Source organism: Haemaphysalis longicornis, unplaced genomic scaffold (genome assembly GCF_048455015.1).
Source record: "Haemaphysalis longicornis isolate Haplotype H1 unplaced genomic scaffold, Haemaphysalis longicornis Haplotype H1 scaffold_6, whole genome shotgun sequence".
NCBI classification, from domain to species: Eukaryota; Metazoa; Arthropoda; class Arachnida; order Ixodida; family Ixodidae; genus Haemaphysalis; species Haemaphysalis longicornis.
In genome coordinates this window covers 26190065-26207243 of record NW_027526407.1, presented here as the reverse complement: position 1 = coordinate 26207243, position 17179 = coordinate 26190065, and the positions used below count along the sequence as shown (strand labels likewise).

Here is a 17179-nt window from a genome sequence, read left to right as displayed (position 1 = left end):
CTCTCATTACCCAGAGAGATGATTTATGGAGGAAATGTACTTGGTGCTGCTTTTCAAAGAATGAAATCGTCAGCGCAGTGGTCCAGAACGGTTAACAAAACTTTTGTATGGTGGCCGGCGACAGTGGCCCGGGCGTACGCATACCAGGAACGGCAGAGATTTTCCAACCTGCAACCCCCCCCCCCCCCCCGCCACCCCCCACACACACACACATATTGTGGCAGGGTCAAAACCTTTCGGAGGCAAACGCAAAGTTCCCGCTCATCATGCATTCCTGGGCTCCGCTCACTGTCAGCGTTTGAAAACGCCACCATCGGCTAGTACATGCAAAAAATTCTTTTCGGCGAGCAGCGTTCGTACAGGATTTTTAGGTCAAATAAAAATGATTGCGGCTAAACACGGATGGGTCCGGTTGTGCAAGAAAAAGTGTGCAACCTCAAGTCGGCAGAGATGCACCAGCGCCCTCACTCTCTCCGTCCATGACAAAATGTCTGCCAAGAAGCTGCGAGGCCGAAGAGAGAACGGCGTTGTCTTGCTTCCAAGTGGTCTATTAATAACGCGGTTAGCCACGGGGCCACACGTGAAAGGCGGCGGTGGGTGCATCGTGGTGAATCACGTCATATTACTTCAAGGTCAAATTGGCAGGCGCTGCACAACTCACTGTAAACTCTATGGAACAGGCCAGTATGGCTTTCACCTTGCAAATGTAGAGTCCCCTCCGGGAGCTGTGTGGTTTAGTTTTCCTGGTACGACACGCGCAGACTGCGAAAAGCAGCGGGGCGAGAGGGCCTCGCGAGGCTCTGGCGAGGACGAGCTACCAGAACTGTCCGAAGAATCGGTCGGGTCATTACTCTGCGGTGTATGTCGAGGAGCAAAGCGTTGTGGAAATTCGTTAGTGTGACTGTAGATTCATTCTGCCGTTACGGATATCCACGGCTCTGAAACTAGCGAGCAACGTGAGCGGAACGACGGAATTTAAAGCAGATCGACCTCTCATCCGGTGTCTTCCATTCTTCAGTACTACGACAGCAAAAGCGGGGTGGGACATCTTAAGTGCAGAGCACTTTAGGGTGCCACATTATTGTCGTAGCTCGTTCACTGTCACTCTGTCTAGCCACCGCCGCAATCACACAGCGTAAGATGTAATGGACCCAAACAGCACATCATGGCGTGGCGGCTTAACAGCCACCTACGCAGGCTTCGAAAAAAAGTGATTTATACAGACGTTACCATTTGAATCTCCTGAACCGCTGGCGCTTGTCTTACATCTCCCCGTTGTTTGGCAGAACCTGTGTAAATAACCGACAGCCCTAGCGTCCATTTAGTTAAGAACGCCCGTTGGGTTGGTTTTTACGATAGCAAGCGAAAAATGTGGTCGCCAAAAATGACTCGTTCCAAACTGCGCAGTATGCTCCGGTACGAACGAGATGAAATCAGGCTCAAAAAGAACAGAACGCCAGCTCACGCTGGTGCAAGAAGGGGGCGTGCAAGCACTGCGAAGGAAATTTGAATTGCATTGGACAAACTTCCGTTCAATTCTCCAAAAGAGGATTGAGGTGCGGATGACACAGCGTGAGGGGTTGTAGCACTGGGCGAATCACGGCGCCACAGCCAAATTATGGCGAATAACTGCTCTGCACTTCCTACAGCCCTCTAATTGAGCGGAACGGTTTAATTCTTCAAGGCGAGGCTTTCTATGACTCACTGACGGCATATGTCACTGTTAGGCATAGACATAGGTGGTGCACTGATACACGAAACGTCCAAGCCAAGCAAGACAAACCAGTGGTTGATTCATCGTCAAGAGAAGCAGTGAAAGACACACAAGGTCAAAAAAGACCAGAATGTTAACCAGGCTAATGCTGGCGGTGTATTGTGTCTGCTGGTGTTGTAGCAAAATATTTACGCATGTAATAAAAGGGTCGTGCGTGCTGTATTTGGTCCGCGCGTCTTTTGTTCGCTGAAGCCATTTCGGCATAACGTCAATCGTGGTGCCGCTGGAGGATTTCAACTATCAAGGCCACCCGACCACCTGGGGTGAACATGATTTGTTATCTCCTTTGTGAAGCTCTTCGACACCTTATCAAAAGCATGAAATGCAAGAATATCCGCTATCATCATTGTAAACCGGCCACTACCGGCTGTTACCAGTGTTTATTTTTGAATCTGCGACCCATGGAGGAATTTATAACCAAGGAAGTTAGGCGTAGATTTATCATTTACTGATCGCCCAGCGAACGGACTATTGGCGTTGTAGAAAACGACTTCTTGTCCTCGCCTACATTTTTGGAAACATAAAGTGAGCCCTCCATGCCTCATTCTACTGATCGGCTTCTTGAGCTAGAACGAAGGAATTCGCCTGACACTACTGGGACGATAGACTTGTATGTTCCTTAGGCCTCTAATCATAATTAGGTGACTCTGGGCTGCCCGGCTGCTCTTTGGCTCAGGCATTCCACAAACCCGTCACTAGGTGTTCCAGCCTAAAGTGGAATGTGAACGGCGTGCATGGCAGTGTAGGTTCGAAAGAATATGGAATGTAAGTGATGGTAAGAAAATGCCGATACAGGTATATAAACAAATGGTGGACAGACAGCCAATACCAATCAATGCTCGTTATCAAACGTGACCAGAGGAACGGTCTCGCTGGAACTAAAAGCGAGGTAAGCATAGGGTGCGACGGGCATTAAATGGACACTGAAATCAAAATACAAGTTTCCCTAGATCAACAGATTGGCTCACCTAGAACATGAATATACCACTTTTATACCTAGAACAGGAATATACCACATAATATACCACCAATTTAGGTGAGAAAATAGCGAGAACGTGCAGATGGTTCCGCGGCCACTGGTTATACCGCGGAAATGGCACCGAAAGTGGTTAAAAGATCTAGCGTGCGCGACGTCTTTTCTGGCTGCCGCTGGATGGCGCTATTATAGTAATGGAGTTGTCGGGCTGTAGAGGTGTGTGGACGTACAGAGCGCGGCGGAGGAATCGACGACGAAAACAGATGTGTTTGAAATTTAATATTCCATTTTTAGAATGACCATGTTTTAGAGAGAGATGTCTTTTTAGTCAATAGGGTTAGTGGAAAGGAGCGGTAGCTGTTAGCGTAGGGAAGTGACCAAATCAGATCTGTCGCGCGGTTGTTGCTCGTGGCGGTTTGAAAGCGTGATAGTTAGTGATAATAGTTAGTAATTCGTGAAAAAAGAATTGATGCTGTAGGAAAGACTCGCACTTTGCGTTTTACTTTTAGTTTGGAGGGGAGCGCGCGAGAACGTGGCAGTGAAGTAAGTCAGAGTTGAGCGCGCCTTGGACGGGCAGTACCATGCCTCCGAAGAAGAAGCCGGGTGTAGTGTGCACGGGATGCGAACACGAATACCCGCTCGAAGAGACAAGGTTCGAGTTGATCGAGGACGCGAAAGGGCAGGACTTCAGTTGCAGGGTGTGTGCTAGCGTTGCGCCTCGACCGGCTCGAGAAAGAAAAGGAGCAGCTCAGGGTTCAGGTAGGCGAGCTACAGGAGGAGCTGAAAGATGAACAAAACCAGAAGGCACTCGAAGCGAGGTTGGCGCAAATGGAGGTCAAACTGGCGAAGAAGGTTGACATCCCAAGAAAGAATGACGTAGGTCACGAAGCAGGTGTGTCGACAGTGCTTGACCCCGAGAAGGGAACGCAGGAAGACAAATACGCCACGCCGGAAAACGATCCAGGACTGGCGCTGACTCAACCTGTGTGAGAGCAGGTGACCACGCCGGGGGGCAGCCAGGAAAAGTAAGAAAGGCGCATGGTGATCGTGGGGGGGACTCCAACATGCGGTACTCAGAGATGGAGATAAGAGGACGGGTGAGAGAGGACGAGAGAGTGCATGTTGGCGTGTTTCCGGGGCAGACGGTCAGGGTAGTGTTCGAAGAGGCAAAGGATAAAATCTGCAAGAAAACATGCAGGGGCAGAACGTAGCGATTATCGCAGGTGGAACCAATGACGTTCTGCAGAGAAGGGGCGCAGAAGTGCGCAAGCGACTAGAAAAGGGGGCGAAGGATCTTCGGGCGCTGTGCCCACATGTGCAGGTCGTCGTGAGCACAGTACCCGAGATAATTGGGAGAGGGGTGCATGTGGAAAGGGAAGTCGTAGTGGTGAACCGAGACATACGGGAGCTGAGCAAGGAGCTGAGTTTTGCTGTCGTAGACATCAACAGGGATGTCCCGATGGGTTGGCCGGAAAAGCACGTTCCAGCGGGACGGAGTTCATTTCAGCGGGCAGGTGGGAGCAGCCATCGGAAGACGACACGCGGCGCGAACTGTGGCTTTTTAAGGGGCCACAGGCCTTTGCGAAGATGGCGTAGACAAATGCAAGGAGAAAAGGCAGATAGCGGGGTCGGTGCAGATTGGTGCAGGCAAACGAAAGGGACGACGACGGCGTGTTAAGAAGAGAGGGGGGAAACTAAAGATCGCATACATAAACATGCAGGGTGGCAGGAAAAGAGAGAAGTGCATGGAGATTAGTAAGCAGCTAGAAGAGGAAGATATCCAGGTATACGCTGTGACCGAGACGCACCAACGGAAATTGGAAGAACCTCCGGCAAACGGAAAGTATGTATGGGAACGTTGTAACAGGACGTCTGGATTGAGAGAAGGCGGAGGAGTAGGTATGCTTATACGGCAGGAGGCTAATTGAAAGAGAGTGAAAGAAGACTGTAAAGAACATACGTGGATGAAAGGGCTAGTGGAGGGTAAGGAGATGGCTTTAGGGTTGTCGTACCTGTGGACGGGTAAGGATAGCAAAGAACAAAACGAAAAACTGGTGGCGTGTCTAAAAAAAGACATGGAGGATTTGAAACGTTCCGTGGAGGTATTATTGGTAGGGGACATGAACGCCCACATTGAAGATCTAGACGGGTACACAGAATTCAACGTAAATCTGCTGGTAGATATGTGTGAGTACCAAAAGCTGATTATAGAAAATAGGGAACAAAAATGCGAGGGTCATATCACGTGGGAGTGTGATAGGAATAGTCGAGTATTGACTACTGCCTCATTTCAGAGGGACTTTATTAATGGTTGGATGGAATGAGCATAGATGAGGAAGGGTGCCACAGTCTGGGAAGTGACTACAGCCGTATACACCATTTTCCATAAGCAGCCGGGAAAGGAGGAAAATACTCTCAAACCAGTTCTCTCGGCGGCCGACCAGCGTTGCCTGAGCGCGCTGGGCTGCTAACATCGCTCGGCGCGGTGTGCTCCGCTGCGTAGTTCAGGAGAATTTCGCACCGAGTTCTTAGTTTTTGCGGAACTTTCAACTGTTTTAGCCAATGCTGCGATGCCGTTCAAGGCGCAAACGTCGCTTGGTCAGTACTGCGTGGTGGTGGGTTATTGAACAACCAGAGAAAGCGAGAAACAGTCGCTGACGGCACGCATACATGTGCACGACACTGCCTGGAGAAAATGCAGTGCGGTTGCGGCGTGTTTTTGCGGCATCGCTTCCCAACGCACACCGAGTTGAGATATCGGTGGATTCCGTTGATAAATCGCAACGACTTTGTACCAACGACCAACTCCAGGGTTTGTTGGGTGCACTTGGACGGCAAGCAGACGGAGCAAAATCCATTTATCACACGCAAAGCAGCGACAGGGAACGGAGCCCTCTGGAATGTTAGAAGCAACTTTATCCTTTACAATACAGCATTGATTGGCTGGTTGATTGATTGATTCATTAATTATGGTATTTAACACCCCGACGCTTCATGGGTGATGAGGCGCGCCGTAGTGGAGAGCTGCGGGTTAATTTTGACCACTTGGGGATCTTTCACGAGCGCCGATACAATACAACACTACAATAACTTCTGGTTCCTTGTAGTCAATTTAAAATACCATATATTGTTTGGTCATTACAGCCGATTGGCATTAAACAATGCCTTTTCATCTAATCTAACCTTTAAAATCACGGCGTTTTGTTTACTTTTTTTCAGGCCAACGCATTACACTGCCAAACGACATGAAAGGATACCTTGCTCCAGCGCACACTGCTGGTCGATAGCAGGATAAGCAGACAGCCAAATGTGGAAACGCAGCTCGAGATACGCGTGAACGCTGCATTTGGAAAATAGCTCAAGCTGTTCACAACGCGGTCAAAGGAAAAACTTCTAATCCTTTTGCGTTGCCACGGAATCTAAAGTATTACAATTACAAAACAGTTACTGCTGGTCGCGTAAAGCATTTGTGGTGCAAGCAGCGGTTTCACAAATGTGGGCTCCGAGCGACAGGCCACATGCGCTGCGCAGAGTTAGGTCAATTATGATCACAATCATGATCAACCAATATCAACTCGCCCGAACATCAACCCTTTTGCTTAACCTTCGAATAGTAATTTGACTGGTTTTGCGGTCGTGTTATTTTTCCGCCCGGGTAATTTCGTTTCGTCAGTAACCGTCATAAGTCTAGTTAAGAAAGATTATATTGCATTGCAATGTCAACAGCGTAGAAATCGCCTCGTCGAAAGTCTATCGCGAGCACGGATCACCGTGACCCAGATATGTTGTGCGCGCTCCGCATTCGATGTCCGCGCTTCCGTAAACATGACTAATCGGTGAGCATAACAAGCGCGGTGGCATTGAAAACACGTATTTACTCCCCGATATCGATTTCTATGTCAGTCGCTGCCATACCGGTACGTTTGCATCGCGGAACTGTGGAGCACCACCGGCACCACCACCACACTGCTACTGCTGCTCGCAACAGCCGGGGTCAAAATTTTCCGCTCTGGCAGCAAATTAGGACCTAAAATCCGTCCGCAGATGATGAAAACAAGACAGAACACACACACGCAAGCACTGCAACCGCTAACTTAACGCCAAACCACTACGGGTCACTCGGTAATGCACGGATCAGTTCAGTTCAGTTCAGTAAAACTTTATTGAGGTGGGGGAAGGGATTAAAGGGAGAAACTTGGGTGGAGTCCTCTTTCCAGGGCCCCAGAGCAGACGCACGCAAAGAACGGCGCACTTAACAGCCCAGCGCGGAGGTTTCGGCGGTCGCTTCATAGACGGCGCTAGCGTCTGGTCTGAAAAAGCAAATGGCGGCGCCCACCTCTAGCAAGGAAAATGGTGTATAAACCTGAGTTTTGAGAAACTGGGGGGGGGGGGGGGGGACGAAAAAACGGGTCGACCTGGGCAGTGCACAAAGTTAAACAGCAAACAAATAGCGGTTATAGTCAAAAGCATTGAGGCCGACGTAGAAAGAAATCCTGGAGAAGAGTGGGAATATGACAGGCTCATCAAGACCATGCAGGAAAAAATAGTCAAGGCAGAGGGGGCCAATCGATGGAGAGGAAAGAAAACACCCAAAAGCTGGTGGAATAAAATCAAGGAGGCGAAAGAGAGGCGTAAACAGGCGTCAAGAGAGCACAGGCAGGCCAAGAGGATGGGGAAACATCACGAGGAGGTGGACCTAAAATGGGAGCAATATAAGCAAATGAAAGAGACACTGCAGCAATTAGTGCAGTGAAAATAAAGAGGAACAGCGAGCGATGGCTAGCGCAAATACGAGGGAGGGGTAGAGACGCGTCGAAAAGGCTTTGGAACCGTGTGCAGGCATTGGGGAACGCACGATGGTGTCTACATCAGTGGTACCCCCTTTATTCTCAACGATTTGAAATAATGCGCTCATCTAGAGGCTTGCTGCGAGTCCTAGCAAGGCGCAAAGCGCGGACATCACGACCAGTCATCCTCCTGTGCAGAGCGATCAAAACTTTGAAGGGCTCGATGTGGTCCCTGGCAGACGCATAAACCGGCATCCGGTAATGTGCGATGCTTTGATGTGAACGGGACTGGCGAAAATACCGCTCCGGAAGCCCTCCAAGCTGAACAAGAATTATTGGCTCACATCGGCGTTCGAAGCGGGCAAGTCGATGTATATTAAGGAGAGATTCGCTGCTACTACACGAAGTGCAATTTGAGTGGCAACAGCGGCGGCGGCACTTTCTGCGGCAGCTGCTTTGCATTGTTTTCGCGCCTATACGGCTGCTGTGGACGCCGATGCTTTTTTAATTACTGCTCTTATTCCTCGGGGCTTGCGACATGTGTTCTACCTATAGCGAGTTAAACGCAAAACTGCTGATAACGTGCCGCTACCAACCGATTGCGCAACTTGTGAAGGTGGTGGTGGTTCCAGGAGCATGCCCACAACGCCGGAGTGCAGGCGGTGTAGAATGTTAGCAGAAAAATTAATGGTTGCGCACTGACGCCAGGTTGGCAGACATAAAAGCCTCGAGAAATTTTTCGCCATCGTATACGCTTTATTACTCCTGGCTTACATATCCGGAAGAATGTTTCGCGTGCGCGACTACTTTAACAGGGAGAGCAACCTGAAATTTTTATCTCCCATTTTAAGCGAAAATTCGCGTAAAGCAATGACCATGTACAACTATCGCTACGAAATAATTTCGTTCATGCTTCACATTCCATAGCAACGAATGCAAACGGAGCAAGGTCTGCATAGCTGCATTGCTGGGATGTTAAACCGACAAATCGATATTGGTGAGAAAGCCCTGTCTATGCAACTCGATTTCGAAACACAACAGGTTTATTTTAGGCGTGTCATTGTCGGTGCGTTGGTAATCAATAACTTGAGTACGATTATGCAAAATTGAAAACACAAACGCGAGAGTGAACAGACACGCAAAATTGTGTGAGTCCATTCTTTCTTACGTTAGAGGTTGTATTGAGCGATCATACTAAAATGTTGGTGTTATAAAACTCCATGCAACTGCTCTGCTGCTGTCGTGCTTTTCTGATTTTTTACAAGGATATTGTGCTTTGTACAGTGCCTAAAAATTAAAACTTTTTCAGAAAATAAATGAATCTTCATGGCATTTCCGCTATTGTAATACTGCCCTTTGGCTGGGAGCATATAGTCCACTAGCTGACAATGCAAACGGGACCATAGGGACTAAAATGCCATTGCTGACCCAAAATAAACCCTGCTGTGGTTACTTATTCATAATAACTTGGCCTACACAAACATTTCTTGAGGATGAACTGGAACAAAGGCTGCATGTGCTCAAGGAATAGCTTGCAGCATAACTCGGGATCTACATTGAAGAAAATGTAAGCCCAGGCGTAAGGTTATCAGTGACCCATTTAAAAGTAGACATTGTAAGATGTTACTTTGCTAATCGACCAACAGTCCGGCAAAGTAGCCAGTACAAAGCGACTGATGTCTTCTCTGATTTTAGCAAAAACAGCATCGGTAATGAAGGCGAGTGCGTCTACTCAATGCCCAAATTGAACACAATGACATCGCTGGCCAGGTGGGACTACACTGCAACAATCTCGCGGACGTGCTGCTTGTTAGCTAGCAAGCTTGCAAAGGCGACGTGCCGCTGGGCTTGATATTTACGAATTCAGAGTGAACTGAAAAATGCTTTACTATGGCGCGGCAGACGGCAGTAACAAGCATGCTTAACTGCAGAGTTGGGTACCAAGACACCGTGTCACACTTCGGTCAAGTTGGTTGTCTAAGGAAAAGCAGACACGTTCTAGGGAAGGCAAACATACTTGAAATATTCAGAGATCTATTGGTGGACCCATAAGAATCCGCGTGCATCTCATCTCTCTCTAACACATACTTCATGCTCAATTGGATGCGCACGCCTTGCTCTGGGTTAAGTAGCTGAAACACGGAATTGTTGAAAGGGACACTGAAGGCAACCAGCCACTTTGTTTCAGACAAACGTCTGGCATCCCATAGCCATTCTAGCGTTGAATTGGTCCTCAAAGATGCTTTTTAGCTGATAAATTGCTATTAATACGCTGATTCCGCGATGCAAACACTGACTGCCGCCGCGATTTGCGTCACGATAAACCACACGCACGCGAGGCAGCGGTGATGCATAGCGGTGTAGAAGCAACTGAATACACCTGTACTACGTACCGAGCGCTTTGACCGGTTTAGTTCAAATCAGTCGTGCTTTTTCGAGCTCCACGTACTTTGCAGCTATGAAACATTAGGCCAAATATTCCTTCTTGAGTCCTGTGATCAGTATTGATGCTTTGTTGAAGAAAAAGATATCGTCCTTTTGAGGCCCTGCGAATGCTGGCGTCGAGCCAACCGCTGGACTGTTGGTTCGAGGCAAGCCTCCTCAAAGAGCGGTACCACCACTCCAATGTGATGATTAGTGGCTCTCCCTTTGAATCGGGGCGTCGGTTGTCAGCAACCGACTTGCCTGTTTTATTACGCTTACTTGCCCAGCTAACTTAACAGATTGGCTTTCTCCCTCTCCCCTCCCCCTCTTCATTGTTTTAAACTCATCGCTCCCACCCCCATTTTTTCTCTCCTCGCTGTTATAAATTGTCATCCGTATTATTACTCCGCCTGCGTACCCATCCCTTTCCTACTTTTCCTCCACCACCACTCCAGTCGCCTCTTCGTCACCTTTATGGCCTTGAAGTTGAGGTTTCCCCTCGACGCAAATCCGAAAGCCTCCACCAGCGTCGTTTCCCCCTCACCCCTCGGTGGTCGTATCTCTGTGCAGCCCCTGACAATATGGTATATAGCTTCCCGATCACTGCCGCAGCATGCACATGTTTCATCCTGCTGCCTGTAGCTACCCGTGTATGCCCGGGTTCTCAGGCACCCCGCCCGTGCCTCATAGAGCAACGCACTGCCTCTCGTATTGCCATAGAATCCCTCCTTCTTAATTTCCCGTTTATCTGCCCTATAAGTCTCCAGGGTTTTTTCGCTTCCATTCTCTTTGCTCACTTCGTCGTCTCTGCTGCCTTTACCTGCTTTTTAACTCTTGTGTAAACCCCACTTTCCCCTATCAGTTCCGTACCGCTTGGTCAGCTGAATGGTCCACCGTCTCTACCGCGGGTCCATGCTCCTCATATACGGGCACGTAAACACCCTCGCGGTCCATTTTTCGTCCTCCATGTCCCGAAGTCGCTCCTGAAATTTATCTTGCTCTATGCCTCCCTCGCTTCGAAAGACGACCAGCCCATATCCCCCTGTACCGCTTCATTTGTAGTTTTGCTGTGGGCCCCTAGGTCCAATCTGACTACCGCCCTCTGATTTACCTCCAGGCCCGCTCGCTTGGGTCTCTGGTTTCATGCACAGAACAGAATTGGCGAAAGTTAATCCTGGTACCATGACCCCTTTCCAGACCCCTTACCACCTGGTATTTGCTGTATCCCCAGAGAGCTCTATGCTTCATTACAGCCGCGTTCCATCTTCCTTTCTTCATAAGGTGAGCCTCATGCACATGCGTGTAATATTCGCTGCGGTTCAGCGGTACTCCTAAATATTTATATTCTTTCACCAATGATATTTCTACTTGCTGCACTGATACTGTTTTGTGCTCAACGCCGTCGTTAAAGACCATGATCTCCGATTTTTCCCTGCTAAAGGATAGCCCTAAGTACGTCGCTTCTTCACCGCATATATCCATCAAGCCCTGCATACTTATCCGGTTGTCCGTCATCAACAATATGTCGTCTGCATACATCAGTCCCGGAACCCGTTGTTCCACCACCTGCCCGCTTTTCATGTAGGATAAGTCGAGCCCCAGCGTGCTGACTTCTAGCTTCCTTTATAACCCCGCCATGTAGATCATGAACAGCAGCGGAGAGAGAGGACATCCTTGTTTCTACCCCTTGTAGGCACATACAGGCCTATTGTATGTTATCCCCTCCCACACTATTTGTGCTTGGATCTCCCGGTATAGCTCCCTGAGTAAGCTAATGAATTCTGCCCCCACCCTCTCGTCCTCCAGGGTACTCAATAGCCGCTCCCTGTCTACATTATCATACGCCGCTTTAATGTCCAGAAAAGCTAACCACAAAGGTCGATTTTGCATCTTCGCCACCTCTATGCATTGGCTTCCCACAAATAAGTTGTCGTCTAGCCTTCTGTCCTTTCGAAACACATTTTGAAGTTCCCCTAATATCGTATTTTCTTCCACCCACTGCTATAGTCCGAGCTTCACTGTCTGCATTGATAACCTGTACAGCACTGACGTGACGCTTACTGGCCTATACGAGCTCGGGTTTGTCCTGGCTCCTTTGCCCTTGTACACTAAGGTCATCCTGCTCATTTGTCACGCGGTCAGTATTGCCAGTATTGCCCTTGCTATTTGGTCCTAACTGGTTAATCAACTCCATCGGTATCCCATCCGTGCCTACCGCGGTATTTTTGCGGACCTTTTCCTGTACTCTTTTTCATTTCAGCTTGTCCCCATCTATCTCAAGACATTCCGGCCTACCCGCCGCGACATCTGTGTGTCGCTGCGGGGCCTCTTCATCCACCTTGCCGAACGTCTCCCTGATGATGTTGTGTATGTATGCCAATGCTTCCTCTCCCTTGAGCATCTGCCCCTGGTCGTTTGCTATAGTACCGCCTATTGTGGGACTCGTGACGTAGCAGGCAGCGTCCGTGCAGTGTCAAGTGCGATGGTCGTTGACGTCGGCTATGCGTGCAGAGATGGATCCGCAAGCATAGGCAACCCAGCACAGCGGTACAGCTCTTCGACGCGAGTGTGACGGGGGAGGCCAGTAATAGCCCTCTGAGAAATGTGCCTGTTCGCAGATTACAGTCAAATGTTCTTTGTTTCGCACACTAATTTGAGTGCGCCTCGCAGAGTGCAAGCGCAAGAAATTTTACATCGAAGCTGTTAGCCTCCGGTTGGTCGGAAAATTTGGTGTCGGCGTAAGCAGAAGCCGTAGGCAGGACCCCACAGTTCTCCACCAAGACACCGTGCGCAGGCGTCAGGCTAAGGAGGACCTAGCATTTTCTGTCAGGAAGCCTCAGCGCAATGTTTCTTTGCAATCGGGCATACTGCGTAGAGGTCAGTCTTCGTTAAACATAAACACAAAACAGCATTAAAACCACTTGATAGATGATAAAGCAACTGTGAACAATGGGATGCCCTCTCCATGTTTTCTTGGTAAAGATTAGGTATGCAGCTGCTCAATAAAATCTGGGATGACTTCATTAAAGGGCGAGCGCATGCCTGAGTTTTTTCCGCCAGAGAAGACGAGCGCACGCTATAAGCCCGCCGAGACGCGGAGAAACATTTAATACCCTCCTCCATGAATATTAAGTGCTTCGCTGGGCATCCACTTTCGTAGGTAGGGATGGCGGCTATTTTTTCTCATGTCGTATTTCATTCGAAAACCGTGTTGTACGCACGCGGATGTAATTCAGGGTCCATACGCTAATCGCAAGCCGGTTTTTTGTGTCTCATGTAACACATCAAAGTTGTACCTTAACAAGAATGACACGTACACTGGATGCGCTGAGATTTTCAACAGTAGAGACATGAATCATGTGCACATACATCCGAGTTTTCCGACAGCGAGTAAAAATCAATATTGATAGGGAAAAATTAGTACAGGGCTGCTGACGTCTTGTGTCCTGTGCGGTACTGACCCTGGGGGAAATGCGAGTTAAAAGAAGACACGACACCCCCCCCCCCCCTTGGGGGGGGGTGTTCGCGCGCACGCACTCACGTCCCACACATTCCCGCCGCCGTGACGAGGTGCCAGCGAAGGACCCAAAACGCGTTTTTGTGTTTTTATTATTTATTTGAAGTGCTCACTAACAGCGCTGGACCTTCGCGAGTGTTGCACTTGATACATGAATGTAACGCATATAAAAAGGCAACAGATAGGAAGGGCAATAAATAAAAAATAGGCTCAAGCAATAGTGTAGATAGACACGAAAGATGAGAATGAACAATGGAGGTGAAACAGCACCTGAACAAAAAGAGCTCACAGTTTGTCGACAGAGGATGCACTAATAAATGCATACCAGCTTAAACAAGGTAGTGCTTTTGGGTCAGAAACACGAGAACAAACGGATAAATGCAGGTGCGACCTCTCCAGAACAGGCGGATTCAAAATATGAAATTTTTCAAGGTGCGTTTGCAAAGAACCGTGGCATTGCAAAAACTATCAATAGAAAACAAAAAATAGACTCTTAAAGGCATGTTGGCATCGGTTAGCTGGTGTCAGGCTCAGTGATCGGTCAACATGGAAACATCCATGCGGCCGCAGTGGTCTGCTTGTCACTCGCAGGGAACCGAGCTTACAAGGAAAGGGCAGCCAAACATGGAATAATTGCAATTCAACAGCGAAATTAGGTTGCGGCTGGTGCGCCTTATAAATAGCTCATCGAGATTCACAAGTTTGAACAGTCCCCGTGCCCATAATGCCTCACTGGTGAGTAGCAAAATATTTCTAGTGAAGCGCTTCTGAATCTTCTCTAGTCGAAGGGGTGACGAAGGGCTTAAGCAGTTCCAAATTGCACTACCAAAGTCGAGCTTTGTTAAAGTGGTGGCGTGGTAGAGTGAGCCGAAGCATAATCGGTCGCTGAATTTACTGTTGGCCATAAATCACACCAAGCGTACGGAGACAGGAGTTGGTCAGGTAGTTCACACGCAAGTTGAAAAGTAGTTTTACACCCATCATTACACCCACATCACCCCCTACAGTAGCGTGTATTATTAACTGAGCAGAGCGGATCAGCCTTCTGAGTGTATTATATCACGATAGCTTTAGAGAGATTAGGCTTTAAATAGTTGCTGTCGCACCACTCAGATACTGCGTTGATGTCATTTTCCAACAGGGCGCGATTGTCCGGAGAAGACAACGCGCGATAGAGCTTCATATCATCGGCATACTGAGAAAGCGAACAGTGGCTGATAACGGATTGGATGTCATTAACAAAAAAATGTTAGAGAGAAGAGGGCCTAGTGTCTGTCTTTGAGGTACCCCGGATATCATCGCTAATGGCCGGGAGGAGATGAATTCATAAAACACGCAATTAGACCTGTCTTTTAAATAACTGCAGAACCACTGGCAAAACTGAATGAATAGAGCTTATGTGGACAATTTGCGAAGCAGTGATATACCTTATGGGGACAATTTGCGAAGCAGTAAAGCATTATTAACAGCGTCGAAGGCCTTGCTACAGTCGTAATATACTATATCCACCTGTTGTCTAGAGGGCCGAATGCGTTTAGAGAACATGCGACATTTCATATACTGAGCTATCGGGCATGAAGCCGAGTTGGTTGGAATGGATTAATGAACGGATAGCAGTTAGAAGCTAACGATGCATGACTTCATAGGCTTCCTGCGCTGGAGTTTTGGCGACATGCAGCGCCCCTAGTGGCCGACGCCTGTGGGTACTACAAAAGCAGACGACCCTCGCCGCCCTCCATGCGTTTTCAATTACTATGCAGAGAGACTTGGTTGTACTTAGTTTAATCTCTTTGTGGCGCGTTTGAATGACTGCATACTGTATGAGACAGCCCTTAAAGTAGTTTTAGAGGCTAAACAAATTAATATCGGCTCAATCAAGCCGATTTACCTGATTTCTTTTCAGCGGGCTGTCGCGGTCGTCGCGGCGTGGGAAGATATTGCCAGGTCGGGTGGTGTAACTTCCTGACGACGATTACCGTTCTTTCTTTTCGCGTGCGGTACACAAAGGAAAGTTCACGAGTAGCATAAAAACGGAATTCTGCTCATCCCATAGCCTGAGGTAACTGCAAAAGGTTGCTTCAGTGGGAGCATGCAAGCGAACCCAAGAATTGCGCAGCCGACTCAGCTGACACTGCTGGCCTGGCACCGCCATGAAAATGAGTGGAAATATTGTTTCGTATTTTCGCAAACTAAATGATCCTTGCGTAACGTTTTAAGCCGCACGATTTACAAACGGCAGGATACGTGTATACTAGCGAGTAGGTGAGGCATTGCGTCAAATAAACAAATTAAGCGCTACTAAAGGACGCAAAACAATCACCAAATAAGCACGCCCGCTGCCTGGAGAAATGTGTATATTTGCATAACATAAAATAACACAGCTGCATACACGGCGCGCGGCCCAGAATATTTACTTGCGATCATCACTGACTCTGTTGGTTATCTTCGTCGCTAACAATCTGAACGCCGATACGCCAGTTTTGCCCTCAAGTGGAGTTAGCGAGACAAGAACAGAAAATTGGTCGCTTCCAGTTGAGTTGTCCCCCATCTTCACACTTGGCCACATTATTGTCAAATAATATTGGCGATTCGCTGAATTTTTTCGCTTTGCATTCAAAGCCCCCCTCCCCCTTTTACCCGATTTGCCGTCCAGCCCTCCGCCGTTTCGGCTGCATGCAACTCGGCCCTACACTTCAAAACGTTGCTGACCCTCATTCTAGCCTATTAAGTGCGAACTGGGAATATATGATGCAAGAGCGTAATTAAGTAAAGTGAGCGCAAACAAGGAAAGCGAGCGGCCTCTCGCTTCGCTCGACCACTTTGTTTTACGGGCACTAATGTCGGAATCGTAAAACAGATTTCACGCTTCTTACGCTCGCTGAATTTTGTCACTGAGACACGCATCAAAACTGCAAGCTAACGCTGCACCATGTATTCGTGACGGCGACGCAAACGAGCACTATTTAATGAAGGCGCACGCATAGTGCGCAGGTACGCAAAAGAGCGGCGCACCGCAGCAGGGGAGCCAGCGGCCCGCCGGACTCAGTGGCTTTTAAAGCGCCATCACCGCCGATTGCGTCACCCTTCTTTTTTGATCGGCTGTTGTTGAAAAGTCCTTGTCACCTAGAGTAGTGAGTAGTTTAAACTAGAAGTTTCACTTCAAATTTCACTTCATACGACCATCGATCGGTGAACCAGCGAGTGACATAGCGCCCTCATCATCCCGGCACTTTCGTCGGCGCTGTAAAAGTATTTAGCGCTGCAAAGCTTTTTCCCCTAATGCCAAGTGGATCGCCAGAAGACCCCGGACTCGTCCGGGATGGGCTAGTGACCATGTCGCAAAACAATCGGGAGCATCGAGCTCATTTTGCTTCTGTCAACATGCGACCCTATGGGACCCGCGCAGCTTAGTACTACCCGGAAGTACTGCCCGGAAGTACTGTTCCAATGATGTACCAACTAGCTCGCATCGACACATTAACAAAGATTCCGGCTTCATTGCCCTAATTGAAGTTGGCGCAGTGTGTTGTTATCCTGTATTGAAATAATGGCATCGGCGTGGAGCTCCTTGCCCGAAAGCGGCAATTTTATACTATTTCAAAGCAGAAAAATTCCAATGGCAAGAACTAGCAAAAACCGCTCATCGTGTTAAAGATGGCAGCAGTCAACCCTGCATGACGTCAATAATATAGAACCGTTCT

At 48.5% G+C, this 17179-nt stretch overlaps 1 long non-coding RNA gene across 1 annotated transcript in view; it reads right to left on the bottom strand.

Moving 5' to 3' along the window:
- Positions 1-17179, bottom strand: part of LOC144141444 (uncharacterized) — an 87314-nt gene that overhangs the window by 69897 nt on the left and 238 nt on the right. The gene's annotated exons all lie outside the window — the stretch shown is intronic.